Source organism: Xenopus laevis, chromosome 5L (genome assembly GCF_017654675.1).
Source record: "Xenopus laevis strain J_2021 chromosome 5L, Xenopus_laevis_v10.1, whole genome shotgun sequence".
NCBI lineage: Eukaryota > Metazoa > Chordata > Amphibia > Anura > Pipidae > Xenopus > Xenopus laevis.
This window is the reverse complement of record NC_054379.1, coordinates 59,370,217-59,385,941: the sequence shown is the minus strand read 5'-3', so window position 1 is coordinate 59,385,941 and position 15,725 is coordinate 59,370,217. Positions and strand designations below refer to the sequence as shown.

General features: G+C 39.6%; 2 long non-coding RNA genes across 2 annotated transcripts; both read right to left on the bottom strand.

The window, feature by feature from the left end:
* Nucleotides 1–3,911: 3,911 nt before the first annotated feature.
* LOC121393676 lies at nt 3,912–10,363 on the bottom strand. Its single transcript, XR_005961246.1, has 2 exons — nt 10,116–10,363; nt 3,912–8,291 (listed from the first exon to the last, which is right to left on the bottom strand). It is a non-coding gene; the product is annotated as an uncharacterized LOC121393676 (long non-coding RNA).
* A 1,201-nt stretch (nt 10,364–11,564) lies between these two features.
* LOC108716739 lies at nt 11,565–13,816 on the bottom strand. Its single transcript, XR_001935743.2, has 2 exons — nt 13,343–13,816; nt 11,565–12,317 (listed from the first exon to the last, which is right to left on the bottom strand). It is a non-coding gene; the product is annotated as an uncharacterized LOC108716739 (long non-coding RNA).
* Between the last annotated feature and the right edge of the window lie 1,909 nt (nt 13,817–15,725).

Sequence of the window (15,725 nt, the reverse complement as noted above, 5' to 3'; positions counted from 1 at the left end):
GAGAAAAAAAGTTGCCATAAGAAAAAACACCCATTGACTTTAATGCATTTGAACAAAAAAGTCGCAGAGACAAAAAAAGTTGCCACAAGAAAAAACTGTTATTGACACCTAATGCATTTATCCCATGCGTAAAAAAAAGTTTGAATGCCCATTGACTTAAACGCGTTTCACAAATTTTTCGCTCATCAATACAGTTATCATATCATAATCCTCTCTAACCTTCGCATATGGTGGAGGCCAGGATGTAGTGCAACTATATCTATACAGTACTTACATTTTTAACTTAACTCAATCAACAAACAAGTTATTAATAGTAATGCAGAAACAAGGTACATGTGGTTACGCAGCATAGCACAATAGTCAACCTACATCCCGGCTAATGCATGGAACTATGCATTAGCTCAGTAATGATGGGTCACCCCAGCTTTCAGGGTTTTAATTCAGTGGAACCTAGTCTAACTACCTAGTCCCTGAATTTATACACAAAGGGGATCATGTAATAAAAGGCAATACGTTTTCTCAGGAGCAGTAACCCATAACAACCAGTTGGTTGAATTTACTCGTCACCAAAAACAAACATCTTCTTGGTTGCTATAAGTTACTGCTCCTGGGCAAACTTGGTGGTATGAACCAAGGAATACAGTATACTAGACAGTGATCTGCAACAGTTTTTTACCTGTGAGCAACATTCAAATGTAAACAGTGTTGGGAAGTAACACAAGCATGAAATAAATCTCTGTTAAGCCCTTTGTGAACTGGCAGCCTATAGAAGGCTCTATTTGGCAATCCACTTGGTCTTTATGCAACCAATATTTTCCTCTAAGCCTGGAATTCAAAAACCAAGCATCTGATTTGAGGCCAATGGGAGCAACATCCAAGGGGTTGGGGAGCAACATATTGCTCATGAGCCATTGGTTGGGGAACAACTAGACAGAGGTTACAGGGAAAGTGCAGGCTGGCTGAGAGAAAGTAAATTAGGCTTGGGGTATTTAATTTCCAGGATACGAGGAAGCAGCAACCAGTCTACTGTCCCTCGCATTTTTTGCTTTTAAGAGATACGAGTTCTGGTTGACTGACCTACATGCCTTTACATTGCATATACAGGATTATTGGAAATGAAGATATCCCTTTACAATATTTAAGTTTGACAAGCATGCATGTGTGTGTGGTATTTTCAGAAAGAGAGACCAGATATTATTTTGACTCAGGAGGTTATAAGAAGGGGTTGTGCGAAAGGGTTGGTATTTATTAGTTGTGGGGCTGTATCCAGCAGAATAATAGCACCCTTATAAACTAGAAAGGGATTAAGATGCAGTGAGGTGTCTCAAACAGCCTTTCCTGCATAAAGGTCAACTTCCCCTTCCCATGCAGTGCCTCATGGCACCTGGCAATACCCTGTTACCACTATTGAGGCTCTGGTCACTAGTAGTAGTAATTAGTACAATAGTACTTCTTGGGTTGTAGTCTAGAGAGTAACTAAGAGCTACCGGATGATTTTATTTAACTACACAATAATTGGTTTTTGGAACATGCGCTAGCTATATCAAGTTGATAGTAGCTGAGTCATGAAGGAACAGGCTATACATGACTATACTACTATGCCGAAGGCAGACCTAAAAGCAAGCAGAGTGAAGAACATTATGAAGGGTCAGCAACCTGGAACTAGATCAAGTGATGGGGACCCATGGACTGATCAACTCTTTATTGTGTTTTGGGCAAGCAAGTACCTTATCATTGATGGCACCATCTTTCCACTTGAAGGACACCACAAGGCACTTGCGTTTCACCAGACCATTGTGCACAAAATCACACTGACCACCTTGCCAGCAGCATGGTTCCAGTTTATCGACAAGATAATTTTCGTTATAAATTCTTCTCTATGCTTAATGGGACTCTATTACATTGTATACATTTCAAGTTACGTTGGTTTAAAGGAGGACCAGAGTACATAAAAATAAGATTCAATTTAATTGATGCAACTAACTTTTAAGAAGACACAATTCTTTTATGAATTTGGCAAATTTCTTTGTTCAAATGTTAACTAAAATAGCGTTTCCAAATATTATAACTCCCTTAGAAAATACCTTCTTTTCATTCTATATTATATTTTTCTCTCTTCATTTGGCAACCAGAACCAAATAACTAATAAAAATGAGGAATAAAATAAAAACTCTGCTGCATATATAATAGCTTGTGATGATTCATTCTAAAGAGATAGTCTGACTCATTCGTAGCTTTCAGAATTTTCAGAAACAGTCCTGGTTGCATGGGTAAAAGAGATCAAATTGAAAAACCTGATAAAATTGAAGTACAATGATTTTAGTAAATATTTTTAACCTTTCAATACTTTTTTGAACCAGTGACAAACAATTACATGATTATTCTAGATACTAATAAACCGTTTACTTATCATTTCTGCTGATGGTACTTCATAAAACAATGCTATCATAGGCATTTGGGAACAAGAAGATAATAGAAAAAGCAGGTCTGCAGGCTGTTGGTAGGACCCTGAGTCCACAGGGGGCCCTGAGTCATTTTCAATATAATGCTTTAACAGCCACAGTAGTTGCTGCACATGCCAGGCTTTTCCTTTTCTTTCTTAGAGGTAGGGAATACAGACTATTTGTGTGCCTCTTTATATTATTTTGTTTCATTGAACAATGTTTATTATGCATGGGAATCATTTTCATTTAAAATGCAATTATGTGGGATTTTCTTCCAATCACTGTAGTTTTTTACTTTTCTATGACATCGTTATAACAATATTTGTGATCATGTCTTTAATGACTGCAATGTCCGTTGTCACATGAATGTGTGAAATATAATGTGACAAAATTATACACAAAATTATTTTGTTTTAGTGGTGGTCTCCTTTCCCATCTTAGACGTAGGTCTTAGTACATTGTTTATCCAGTTCATAAAGAAAATCATTTATTTTTTGGAGATGTGACAGAATATAGATATATTTAAGAATGAATTGATAGAGAAGCATTTGTACTTTCTCTTAAATAGGAGTGTTCAGATAAATTGTTCAGTGGGTAGCTGGTGCCTTAACAGGACTTATTTTTATATATATATTAGGGATACCTTCTGTTGTATTGCATCTGAATTTTTTAGTTTTATCCAAGATGCCCTTGCTCTTCTTATGTTCAAGAAGTATTTTGATCTGTGGTCTTGTGCAAAAATGTCAGCTTTCAATTGTGTCTTTCATGTTGTTATTTTATACTTGTCATATTGACTCATTTTACATCAGATCACTGGAGTATATTATGGTGCAAAGTGCACGTACCAACAATCTGACAAGTTTTTTACACTTTGTGCTCTCTTCTGAAGTGCAAGTACTTGTGTTTTTAGTGGGAAAAAACTGGAATCCATCAAATTGATTTCGGCCAAAACACTCTGAAAACAACTCGAACATCATGAAAGCTATTAACATCGTCAAATGGTTTAAGAGACTTCTGTCATTGACTTCTACATGACCTCAACAAGTTTTAGCTGGTGTATTTGTGCATTCAAACTATTTCCAGGGTTGGTGTATAATACATCTTGAAACATTTTAGGCTTTTTTTAACCCGAACGTAAATTTTGACCCAAAAAAACCTTGAAAACTTGAATTTTCGTGGAAAACACAAGTCGATTCTTAGTAAATAACCCCCTAAAACTCATATATATACTCATATCTCTCTCTCTCTCTCTCTCTCTCTCTCTCTCTCTCTATAGTATTACATTAGTAAGCTATAAGTTATTACATGTAGACACAATAAAAATTAACCTTTAGTATGTTATAGAATCGCTAATTGTTAGCAACTTTTCAGGATCTTTTTTATAGTTTTTGAATTATTTGCCTTCTTATGACTGTTTCCAGCTTACCTGTGATTTCTCCTTCACTTCCTGTATTTACAGAACATCCGACACGCCGCATGCGTTTCGTCTCATCGCGACCTGTCGGCTCGAGCCGCACCGTGGAGTTCCTCCCTCAATGCATGCTGCAGACTGGCTTGTCTGCCACCATTTGGCTGAACTAATTACTAGTCGTAAAACATGGGTTGCTTACAGCTGTTCCTTTAAAGCTAAACACTTATCCACATGTCTCAAAGCTGATTAGTAATTAGTTCAGATGTTCCATGCAGTACTGATATAAGAAAAACTCTGCCAATTACATATGATAGCAATCACTATTGCAGCATGGAAATGTAATGCTCACTGGGTCATTTCTTTGCAGAGACCTGTGTGTCACTGCTACATGTGCTTTAGACATGCACCAAAAAATGGTAACAGATAAAGAGGGGCATTTTGTACATAATTTTTGCAGCACTGTTAATGGTGACTGGGTAAATATCTGTGTGTCCCATTTTGTTCAGATTTAATGTACAGATTAATAAAGTGACACCTGATTTCCAATTATTCCCATGATTTTAGGACCATTCAATTTTTTACTTAATGCAAAACTGCTTTTTGCTCTGAAGCAAATCAGCATTTTATAATTCTATACATACTTGAAAATATTTCTTTATTTATACTCATAGGCGAAGGGTAATTATTTTGTTTGGGGAGGCTAGTTAAAGGCTTGTCCTCTACCAGGGTGTAACAAGAGCTTGCCTGGCCCCCCTGCCCCTAAATTTACAAAGGACCCAGCATGCACAACCCACCCCCGTTGAAAACCCCTCCCCCGCAGTAAGCTTGCAAAGGAGCCAATTAGAAGATGAAGAAAAAGAGCTGTGGGGAGGAAGCAGACCCAGCAGTCCAGGCCCCCTTTTTCACAGGCCCTCCCCTGACCCGGGGTCTGCTTCTTCTATAGTTACGACACTGTCATCTACTGTTGGTTTCATAATGAAATTGCACAGAAATTCACCCAAGTCGAATAAACACATTGTTGCTCTAATGCATAATGCCCCAGAATACTTCATAAATGCAGTGCCAATGTCGGGTGTATTATCTCTTAAATGTGGCAAAATATATGCAGTGCCATGTATAATGCCACCTGAACACACTGCAGGATAAATACATTGTTAGTTTGATGGATAATGCCATGAGAATAGGCAGAATAAACAGAATGCCAGTTCCTTGTATACCCAGTGGCATTGGTAGAAAAAACTTAACCTCAAAGAAAAATCATTTATAGGCCCTTAAACATTGGGAATAAGACCATCATAATCATATATTGAATATTATACCCAGGGCACATAGCAGAAAAAATACAGTATACATTCCATGAATAATGGCACTAGAACATAGGAGAATTGAAGGGCCAATTCAATGTATTAACCCAGAACATGGAAAAAATACGGAGCCAATTCTATGTATATGTCAGGGGCCTTGCAGCTCTAGTAGCAGAGAAGTCCGGACCAAGGAGGAAGTTTGAGGGTTAATGTCTGATTCGTGGTAGCCAAAGGGTCAAGAATGAGATTGGTCAGGATTCAGGCAGAGGTTCAAATGCAGGCAGCTCAGGATAGTAGTCAGAGGTTCAGGCAAGGGTCAAAAGTCCAGAAATCAAGAATATTAGAATTTAGAACACCCAGGGACACCAAGGTATAGCGACCTATAATCGGCATTGAACCCATGACCCTGGTGCCCTTAAATTAGAAGGCACAGTGCTGGCATTGCTATCTTGGATACGGAGCAAACAGCGCTTCAGAGACGGAGTGCTTCTGTCACTCCTGATAGTAACCCCTCCCCCAAGGAGGGGCCACTTGACTACTACATCTTGGCTTCTTCGGAAATTGTGTATAGATTTCTTGCACCATCAGACCGACATCAGTATGCTTTACCCAGGATCAAACCCTTTCCAATGGATCAGGAATTGTAGAAGTCTGGAGAATCTTGCATCCAAAATCTTTTCCACCTCATATTCCTGCTGAACGTCCATGGTGGCAGAAGACAGTGGAGATTGTTCAGACGACAAGTGATTAGGGATTGCCGGTTTTACCAGAGAGAAATGGAACACATTAGGGATTCGCATCTCAGGGAGAAGTTGAAGTCTGACAGCCACATGGTTAACAATCTCCACAATGGAAAAAAGACCAACAAATGTTGGACCCAACTATCGTGAAGGAATTTTGAGATTAGTATTTCTTGTTGCAAGCCACACTTTGTCCCCTACCAGTGGAAGCATAACAAGCATTATTATGAGCAAATTCCGCCCAGGGGAGTAGATTGGACCATTCATTCTAAAAGAGAGATGCGTGACTTCTCAGGAACTGTTTAAGTGCTTGGTTTACTCTCTCAGCTGCCCTGTTGGATTGAAGGTGGAAAGCTGTGATGAATTGGAGAGTAACTTGGACACAAACTGGGAACCTCTGTCTGAAACAATCTCCACAGGGAAACCACATATTTGGAAGATGTATTGAATAAATAACTGAGAGAGTTCTACCACAGAAGATTGCTTCAGAAGAGGGATGAAATGTGTTTCCCTTGGAAGGTGGCAGTTTTGACAATAAAACCTATAGTCAAGTGAATCCAAGGACTGGAAGGAATGGGTAGAGGTCACAATAGCCCGCTTGGAAGTGAGTGACTAGATTTAGAAGAAGCACAGATAGCACAGGCTGCCACAAAGTTGTTGACATCCTTCCGAAGGGTTGGCGACCAGACGACTCGACCTACAAATTCCAAAGTTTTCTTGGTACCGGGATGCCCTGTCTGTCTGGAACAGTGACTTTGCTGGAGTATGGGAAGGCGAAGCTAGGGAGGCACATACACCATACCTATGAGGTATTGGCAGGAGCAGAGGATTTGACAGATATGATCTAGTTTGCCAATTGTGGAAACAGGGAAACAATTTTAGTGAGAGGAACAACTGGGTCTTGATCCTCACTGAGACGACAATCAGGAATAATGATTCTGGATATAAGCATTTACACAAATTCTTGGAAGACAGCAGGGGCATTGCATAGACTAAAGGGCATTACCAGGTATTCATAATGCCCATCTCTGGTGTTGAATGCCGTCTTCCCTCATTGGCCCCGCCGGCCCAGACCCTGTAGACATAGGCCACGTTACTGTCCTCCCCTCCCCCACCATGTGAGGAATGGGTGAAATGCGCCAAGCAGGTACGTGCCAGCGAGGGTGGGGGGAGAGGGACAGAGGGAGCCCAGCGACTGGGGTAGTGGGAGCCTTTCTACTGGGGGGGTGGTGGCAGGGCCCTGATGTGTCAGTCCCAGTGGTCCCTGACCCCCCCAGTATGACCCTGCTTCCCCTTGTTTCCCTCACGTATGCGGGTTAAATTGTACATCCCACATACATCCAACTCCAAAGCTTGGAGATAAGAGGCATGGGATATCAGTCTTAACCGTGATCTTGTTGAGACCCTGTAATCGATACAAGGACATAACCCTCCGTCCTTTTTCCATGAAGAAGAATCCCACCCCTGTAGGAGAAGAAGAAGATCACATGACTCCCCACTGGAGGTTATCTTGAATGTACTCCATCGTGGAGGTCTTGGCAGGAGATAATGGATAGGTATGACCTCTAGGGGGCATGGTACCTGGAAGAAGGTATATGGGACAGTCATAGGAGTGGTGTGGAGGAGTATACCTGTGGTCTTCTTGCAAAAGACGTCAGAAAAGTCCTTGTGAACTACTGGTAAAGATTGAAGAGCCGCTGAAGGGAGGGTTTGCCATTGAATGGAATTGGCGGCCAATGACAGAAAGGACTCCAATGATATATCTGATTGGCTGATCAGTCAACAGAGGGGTAATGCAGATGGAGCCAGTGTAAACCCAACACCACAGGAGCCCATGGACAGTTTATAATGAGGAATGACAGCTTTTCTCGGTTCTCCAGTTGTCAGAAATTAACGGCCTATCATCAATCACCAGAACCCTTAGGGGAGTAGACAAGAGGAAACAGGGGAATACCCAGACGTTTGGTGAAAGCAGCGTCCAGGAAGTTTCCTGCAGCCCGAAATCAAAAACGGATAAGATGTTGATACTCTTAGGGGTTAGCCAATTCTGTAATGGCAGAAGAGATCAGTGAGAGTTCTTTTGGGGAGCAGGTTCAATGCCATCTAGATAAGATTCCCCAATCCTACCTAGCCGTGGAGATCTTCACAGCTTCGAGGAACAGTTGTTGGCAAAATGGGCTGTACCGCCAAATTATAGGCACAGTCCAGCAGAACGTCTCGGGAGTTTCTCTTTTTCGGAAAGATGCGCCCATCTGATCTGTATAGGTTCCTATATAGGTCTTCGAATTGCTCAGTGAGATCCCTGGAGACTAGGTCATTTTTGAGTCTGTTCCACAAGTCTTGATAGAAGATGGCCCCATAAGCCTTGTTGTTAGTTTCAGCCATCAAGGTTCTAAAGTCAATTGTTACATAGTTCGTTACATCGGGTAAAGGTAAATCGGGTGGAAAAAAGTCAAAGTGCATCAAGTTCAACTCCTCCAAATGAAAACCCAGCATCCATACACACACCCCTCCATACCTTCACATTCATTTTATATATCCATATTTATACTAACTATAGAGTTTAGTATCACAATAGCCTTTGATATTATGTCTGTCAAGAAATCATCCAAGCCACTCTTAAAAGCATTAACAGAATCAGCCATCACAACATCACCCGGCAGTGTATTCCACAACCTCACTCTCCTCACTGTAAAGAACCACCTACGTTGCTTCAAATGAAAGTTATTTTCTTCTATTCTGAAGGGGTGGTCTCTGGTGCAGTGATCCTCTTTATGGGTAAAAAGGTCCCCAGCATTTGTCTATAATGTCCTTTAATGTACTTGTAAAGTGTAATCATGTCCCCTCGCAAGCACCTTTTTTCCCAGAGAAAACAACGCCAACCTTGACAGTCTACCCTCATAACTTAAGTCTTCCATCCCTCTAACCAGTTTAGTTGCTCGTCTCTGCACTCTTTCCAGCTCATTTATATTCCTTTTAAAGGGGTTGTTCACCTTCAAAACACTTTTTCCAATTCAGTTGTTTTTAGATTGTTCCCCAGAAATATGGACTTTTTTCAATTACTTTCCATTATTTATTTTTTACTGTTTTTCCAAAATCTAAGTTTAAAGTTGAATGTTCGTGTCTCTGGTGTTTGAGTCTGGCAGCTCAGTAATTCAGGTGCAGATTCTAAACAGCTACAATTTTGCAACATTTAGTTGATACGTTTCTCAGCTGCACCTCTGGAGTATTAGCAACTATTGTATCAAATCTAACAGCTGCCTGTAATGAAACCTAGAGATTCTGCTCAGCAGGGACAAAGATAAGAAAATGTATCAGCTAAACGTATCCATTTAAAATAGTTTACATGACTTGGGGCAGCTGGGAAATTGATAATATGTCTAGCCCCATGTCAGATTTCAAAATTGAATATAAAAAAATCTGTTTGCTCTTTTGAGAAATGGATTTCAGTGCAGAATTCTGCTGGAGTAGCACTATTAACTGATTCATTTTGAAAAAAAATGTTTTTTCTCATGACAGTATCCCTTTAATAAACAAGTTGAAAAGCAAAGGGCCTAGTACAGAGCCCTACGGTACTCCACTAACAACACTGGTCCAATTAGAAAATGTTCTATTTACCTCCACTCTTTGTAGTCTCTTTTTATCTTATCCTAAGTTCCAGGCCAACATTCCTTAATTTAACCAGAAACCATGTGGGCACTGGATCAAATACTTTAGCTAGTAGTCTAAGTAAATTTGAGATATTCTAAATAAACATTGGGATGTCCTATTAATGGACGAGACATTAAAAACTCTACTACCAAAACAGGTACAATTGTGCTATAAAATAAGCCCAAATTTGAGAGATCTGGTGTGCCATAGGGCTCCGTTTAAAAATGCGTTAAAAATATTCGCACAATATATAGACAGAATTTTCGCCCAAATATGTTATAGGCATTTTACAAACATGCGATAAATATAAATTTGCGAATTTTCTTGTGCAAGAATAATTGTTCGCCAGTTATTGCATTCGCTGAAAATAACGCTACGTACACATTAACGGCGGGTTTACTAAACAGCGAAATGTGCTAAAGACAAAATTAATGCCAGAATATTCAAAACATTTTACCGCCACCTATGTAGTGGCGTAAAAGTATTTTTTTTCGACAGAAAATTCTCAAGGGTCAGGAAATATCCCATAATACTTTTTTCGTTTTACCCATCATTCTTTGCTTACAGGAGCGAGATCTGTAGCTATTGCTGACAGGATGTTTTGGCTTCTGCTTCTATCTGTTGCAACAGCAGTGCTGTGTATTCCGCAATATTATCCATATAGTGTATGAGAAATGTAGAGTCCGTGATTTACCACAGCCAGGTAAAGGATGCAACCAAGGTTCCCAGAGATGAAACGATTTATTCAGATTATTAAGTCCAGAGACAGCAAATGATACAGAGATCTTTCAAAATGTGCCCACAGGTTATACTTCCTCCTTCTCTCTCTCTCTCCCTCTTCTCCTCTGCTCCCTTATCTCTTCTCCTCTCCTTCCCTTTCTCTTCAGCCCTCCTTCCCCTTTCTTCAGCCAAAAACCAATTCCATTGTTATACTGTTTCTATGCCATTGACCCAAATGGGGAATGCTTCTGATTGGCTGATGACAAGTTAAACAGGAAAACCAGCTAATTTCTTTAGATGTCCCTTTTACCAATAGCAACTGTACAAATAGTTCCTCTTTGAAATGTAAAAGACCCTCTCCAGATAGTCTCTTGGAATGTGTCCCAACTATTTCTTATCTTATTTTTGCATTTTATTACAAGACAGGATGGGCTCATTTGAAGGAGTCATAAAAACTCAGGATACCTTCTACCTAAGGATTAATTACAATCGGTCTATATATATATCACTACACTCCCCCACTTGGATCAGTTCTACTCAGAATTGATCCACAACATATACAAAAATGTTTTTTTTTTAATTAATAAATAATATGATGCCATTATGTTGTAAGGAATGCTAAACCAAGGCTTTTAAATATTTCTAAAAAATTCTGCTAGAACTGGTTACATATCACTTCTCCAGCTCTTTATGTTCCCTCATTTAGGATGAATAAGGTATCCAACACTATTGCAAGTGGCAGTTTTGGTGTATGTTATGAATTAGACGAATGAGTCGATTCTCTCCTCAGTTCAGTCACCATTGAGAAATATGCACCATCTTACTGTATGAGCCATACTCAGTATTTGCAGAGAATTAGTGCAAGTCCTTATGCAGACTGTGGAACTGTTAATGTCCACAAATTCCTTCCAGAGTTGGGGACTATATGATCCAGGCAGGGTTGTTTGCCACTTCCATCACTCCCCCACGTCCCTACTCAATAGACAAGATAATGTCCTTGCTGCATCTGGTTTTCCTCCAAAGGCTTGGCTCTCTTTATTCCATTTTGCCCTCAGTAGCAGTTGAGTACATAGGATCTTGTACTTTTGCTGGTGTTAGATGGTGCTGTCTCTCTTTGTCATCCTTCAGTCTGTATTCCTGTTCCTTTCACATCCCACCTTGCCACCAACTCTAGCTTTGGACACAATATCACCCTGACCTGATTCAGTCAGAATATTAATGGGTGTACTTTAAACCTGCAAATATGCAGCAATACCATCAATATTTTGAGTATCTTTTTGTATATTTTTTTTTCCTAAATCCACCCATGTCTATACATTTAGCTCCCAATACCCTCTATTGACCATATGCTAAATGTGAGCCCTTGTTTAGTATCCCTAGGCAGATACACATAAATATATTTGTACTATCTCTGGGCAACTCTCTGGGATTTTTTTTTTATACATTAAAACAAAACATGTACAGTATACAGAAAGAAAAACATGGAATAACAGTAATGTAAATGCATAAGCAAAAGTTTTAAGTGTTTTTAGAAACTTTGCAAACATGTCCTTTTTGTATGTTAATGAGTTTACTTCCTATCTTTTCACATAGGATTGAGATACTCGACATCAGATAACATTCACACATCTTTAGTCAATCACAATCACAACCTGTTTCATTTCGGGAAAAACTAACTCAGAGGAATTCTGTAGAACATATTTTGAAATCACAACAGTATCCAGCCCACTGCACTACTGTATCCATTCAAAGCTTGCTCTGTGGTGTCCAGCTCCAACACCTTTCCTTAATTATTATGTTAATGTATTCACTCCCCCACTTGAAAGCTTTGGTTCCTTGAGCATTTTTTTTGCAGGATAGACCTGTGCTTTTGCCACTCCCATCCATCAAATGTTAGGAAACCATAAAGAAAATTTTTAAAACAGTTCAGCATGATTTGATTATCTCCAGTCCTACTTAATTGTGGTATGAAAAATGGTAAAAGTAATGACCAAAGATTCAGGTACATTGATCCTTCTGCTGGAAGACCTTTTCCTGAAAGATATAACTTGGAAAAACATATTACTCCATGTATTCCACATAAAACAACAAAGTTAAGTGCAAAAAAAAACTATTAAAGTGTTCTACATTGGTATTCACAGGTTTATAGCTCTGTGTTGAATACCTCCCCCTTGGTCTGTAACACCAGAAGTTGTAAGAGAGACACACCTTAATTTGGACAATTCTGCCTCCAGCACAGAAACCTTTTGTTTCAAGAGATCTCTCTCAGCCCTTATGGTATCATATTCCATTTTAAGCTTGTCATGCTCTCTTTTCAGTTGGGAAAAGGGTATCCAGGATTGTCTAGGAGCCCTATCTTTCTTCTCCTGTTCATATCTCCCTCTTTCTCCCTGCCAGTCTGAATTGCCTCGCTGAGGCCCTTTAAAACCAATGTGCTCTTTTTGTTGTCCCTCTACCCTAAAAATTCTAGCGGCATCAACTGCAAAAATTTCCTCTCTACTCCTTTTCCTCTACAAATTATCTGCCCTTAATAACATGTCTTTTAAATCAGTAGGGTCAGGTGTGACTGATAATATTCCTTCCCTGACATCCTCTTCTAAAGCCTCCAACAACATCACTCTATGGAGTAAGCCACCATGTTCAAATCCTGGATTACCAGTCATCAATTGATCCATCACTGTGGCTATCCTATCACATAGTTCATATGGACATTCCTGTTTCATCTGTTTAATCTTACCAGACAATGACACATTTAAAGTAATGCCATACAATGCTCTCAGCATTTCTTTAAAAACATCCCTTGTCCTTCGCTGCTGTCCACAGTTTTGTACAATCCTAACCAACAAACCATTTCCAACAACTCTTTGTAAGATTCTATCTATATCGTCTGTATTCAGGTTATATGTTTCTCTAACCCTTTAGGGATTTCATATGGTCCCCCATGGTTTTTAATATAATTTATTAACCACATGCTGACATTTTCTCTCTTATTGCTTTTATCAACAACTGCAGCCATTATATAGGAAAAAAATGCTAATAAGAAATAAGTAAAAAAAAAAAAAATGTTCTTACCAACCCTTGAGGTTCACGGTCACCAGTGTCCAGACCACAGTCCTAGGGTTCCAACCTTCCTTCCTTTCAGGGCTCCACAGGGCTTGCAGGCTTTTGGGTCACTAATCCTTAACGCTTCTTCTGGTCACTAGTCACGGCACCAAAATGTTGTATCTTTTATAGATATATCCAAGTATCCGTATAGTGTTAGGAGATGTGTAGAGTCCGCAATTTACCACAGCCAGGTAAAAGATGCAACCAAGGTTCCCAGAGATGAAACTATTTATTCAGATTATCCAGCCCAGAGACAGCAAATGATAGAGATCTTTCAAAATGTGCCCACAGGTTATACTTACTTCCCTCTCTATCTCCCTCTTCTTCCCTTCCTCTTCTCCTCTGCTTACTAAAACCCTTTCAGCCAAAGACCAACCATTGTTATACTGTTTCTATGCCATTGACCCAAATGGGGAATGGTTCTGATTGGCTGATGACAAGTTAAACAGGAAAACCAGCTAATTTCTTTAGATGTCCCTTTTACCAATAACAACTGTACACATAGTTCCTCTTTGAAATGTAGAAGACCCTCTCCAGATGGTCTCTTGGAATGTGTCCCACCTATTTATCTTATTTTTGCATTTTATTACAAGACAGGATGGGCTTCTTTGAAGGAGTCATAAAAACTCAGGATACCTTCTACCCAAGGATTGATTACAATCGGTATATATATATTTTTGGCGAAACTAAACAGGTCAAATTTGCCCATCCCTAAATGTAACATGTGCAATCAGATGATAAGCAAAGAAAAATTTCAGGACAGATTTGGGAAAGAATAGCTTATACGAAATGACATCAATTGCAAAAGCAGAAGGATAATTAATTGCATTGAATGCCCCTGCAAACTCAAATACGTAGGTATGACATCTCAAATGTTGAAACAACGGATACAAAAACATTGAAGTACCATCAGAAATGCTGAAAGTGACAAAGGTGAAAAATCCCTTTCAACTGTAGAACAACATTTTCGAGAAAATCATAATGCAGACCCAAGTAAACTCTCCTATTGGGCTATTGAACAAATTAATTTGAGAATAAGGGGAGGCAATTTAGAACATCAGCTTATCCAAAGAGAAAGTTACTGGATTTTCAACCTAAATACAGTTTTTCCCTGTGAGATAAATGAAAACAACCTTTATTTAAATTTATGTGAGAGAAACCGTAGAAGATGGTCCGCTTACGATCTGCTAACCTCACTCCCCCAGACTATCTACATTGATGCTTGTTAGAAAATAGTGATAAAGATCCCAGTTGATCTGGGAGAGTAAGGCTACGTATTGAGCATAGGTTAGTGACAAGAGAGGAGCGGGCATTCAGGATCTAAATGTATAACCTCCCATGTCAGTACGATCACGCCCAACCACCCATATGAGAGTAAGGGCGAAAGTATTGCTCAGAGGTTAGCGGTGACAGGTGGAACTTGGAAGCGATGTCTATAACAAGGGACACCACCTAGAGAGAAACATGCGGCTATAAAAAATTCCGGAACAAGCGGACTTACACTTGCCTTTTGAGGGTGAGATGCGATTGCAAAATTTTTTTAGCGATTACCCTTTGCTTACCTTTATCTGAATTCTACATTTCTCTCCAAGAGGTGGAGGGTTTGCAGTTTTTCAGTGTTTAAATAGCCTCTTTTCAACCAAGATAAGTTTAAAATACAAGACTGCAGTCCTTCAAACTCTGCCTTCTACCACTTTGTGGTGCTCCTAAGGACATAGAAAAAATTTAGCTAGATTCTTTGGGAGTAACTCCACCAACTATCTACAGTATATTCCTTTTTCCTTGCTTGTATTCAAGGAGCTATTGGGCGGAAATCATTCACTGAACTAATTTAAAACATGGAGTGAAAGGTCTAATGAATTGACGACGCACAGGTACTTTATAATTTATTGGCAGTAATATAGATAAATGAATGAATTGAGAAATACAGGCACCTTACAAGCAGTGGCGGAACTACCGGGGGAGCAGGGGGTGCGAGCGGGCCAGGGCCCGGGCCCCCGGCAGCCCGCGCGCCACTGAAATGCGGGCCATACGGAGGGGGGCGGGAGCCTGGCTGCGCGTCACACCAGGGCCCGCCCCCCTCTAGTTACGTTACTGCAAGTTATTATTGTGATAACTAATTGGTACTTGAGAATTAATTAAAGAAACACGTAGAGTTCATGGAGTGATGTCACTAATTAATTGAATTTATAAGCACAGGAACTTTATATTTATTTGATAATAACTAATTTTATTTGAGTGTGGTCAAAGCAAAATCACGAGACTTTTATAATTCGATTATTTTAAAAACAATCATTGCCAACCAAGTCAAAGCGTGAACATTAAAAACCAGACTACTGTGTTAAGAGGT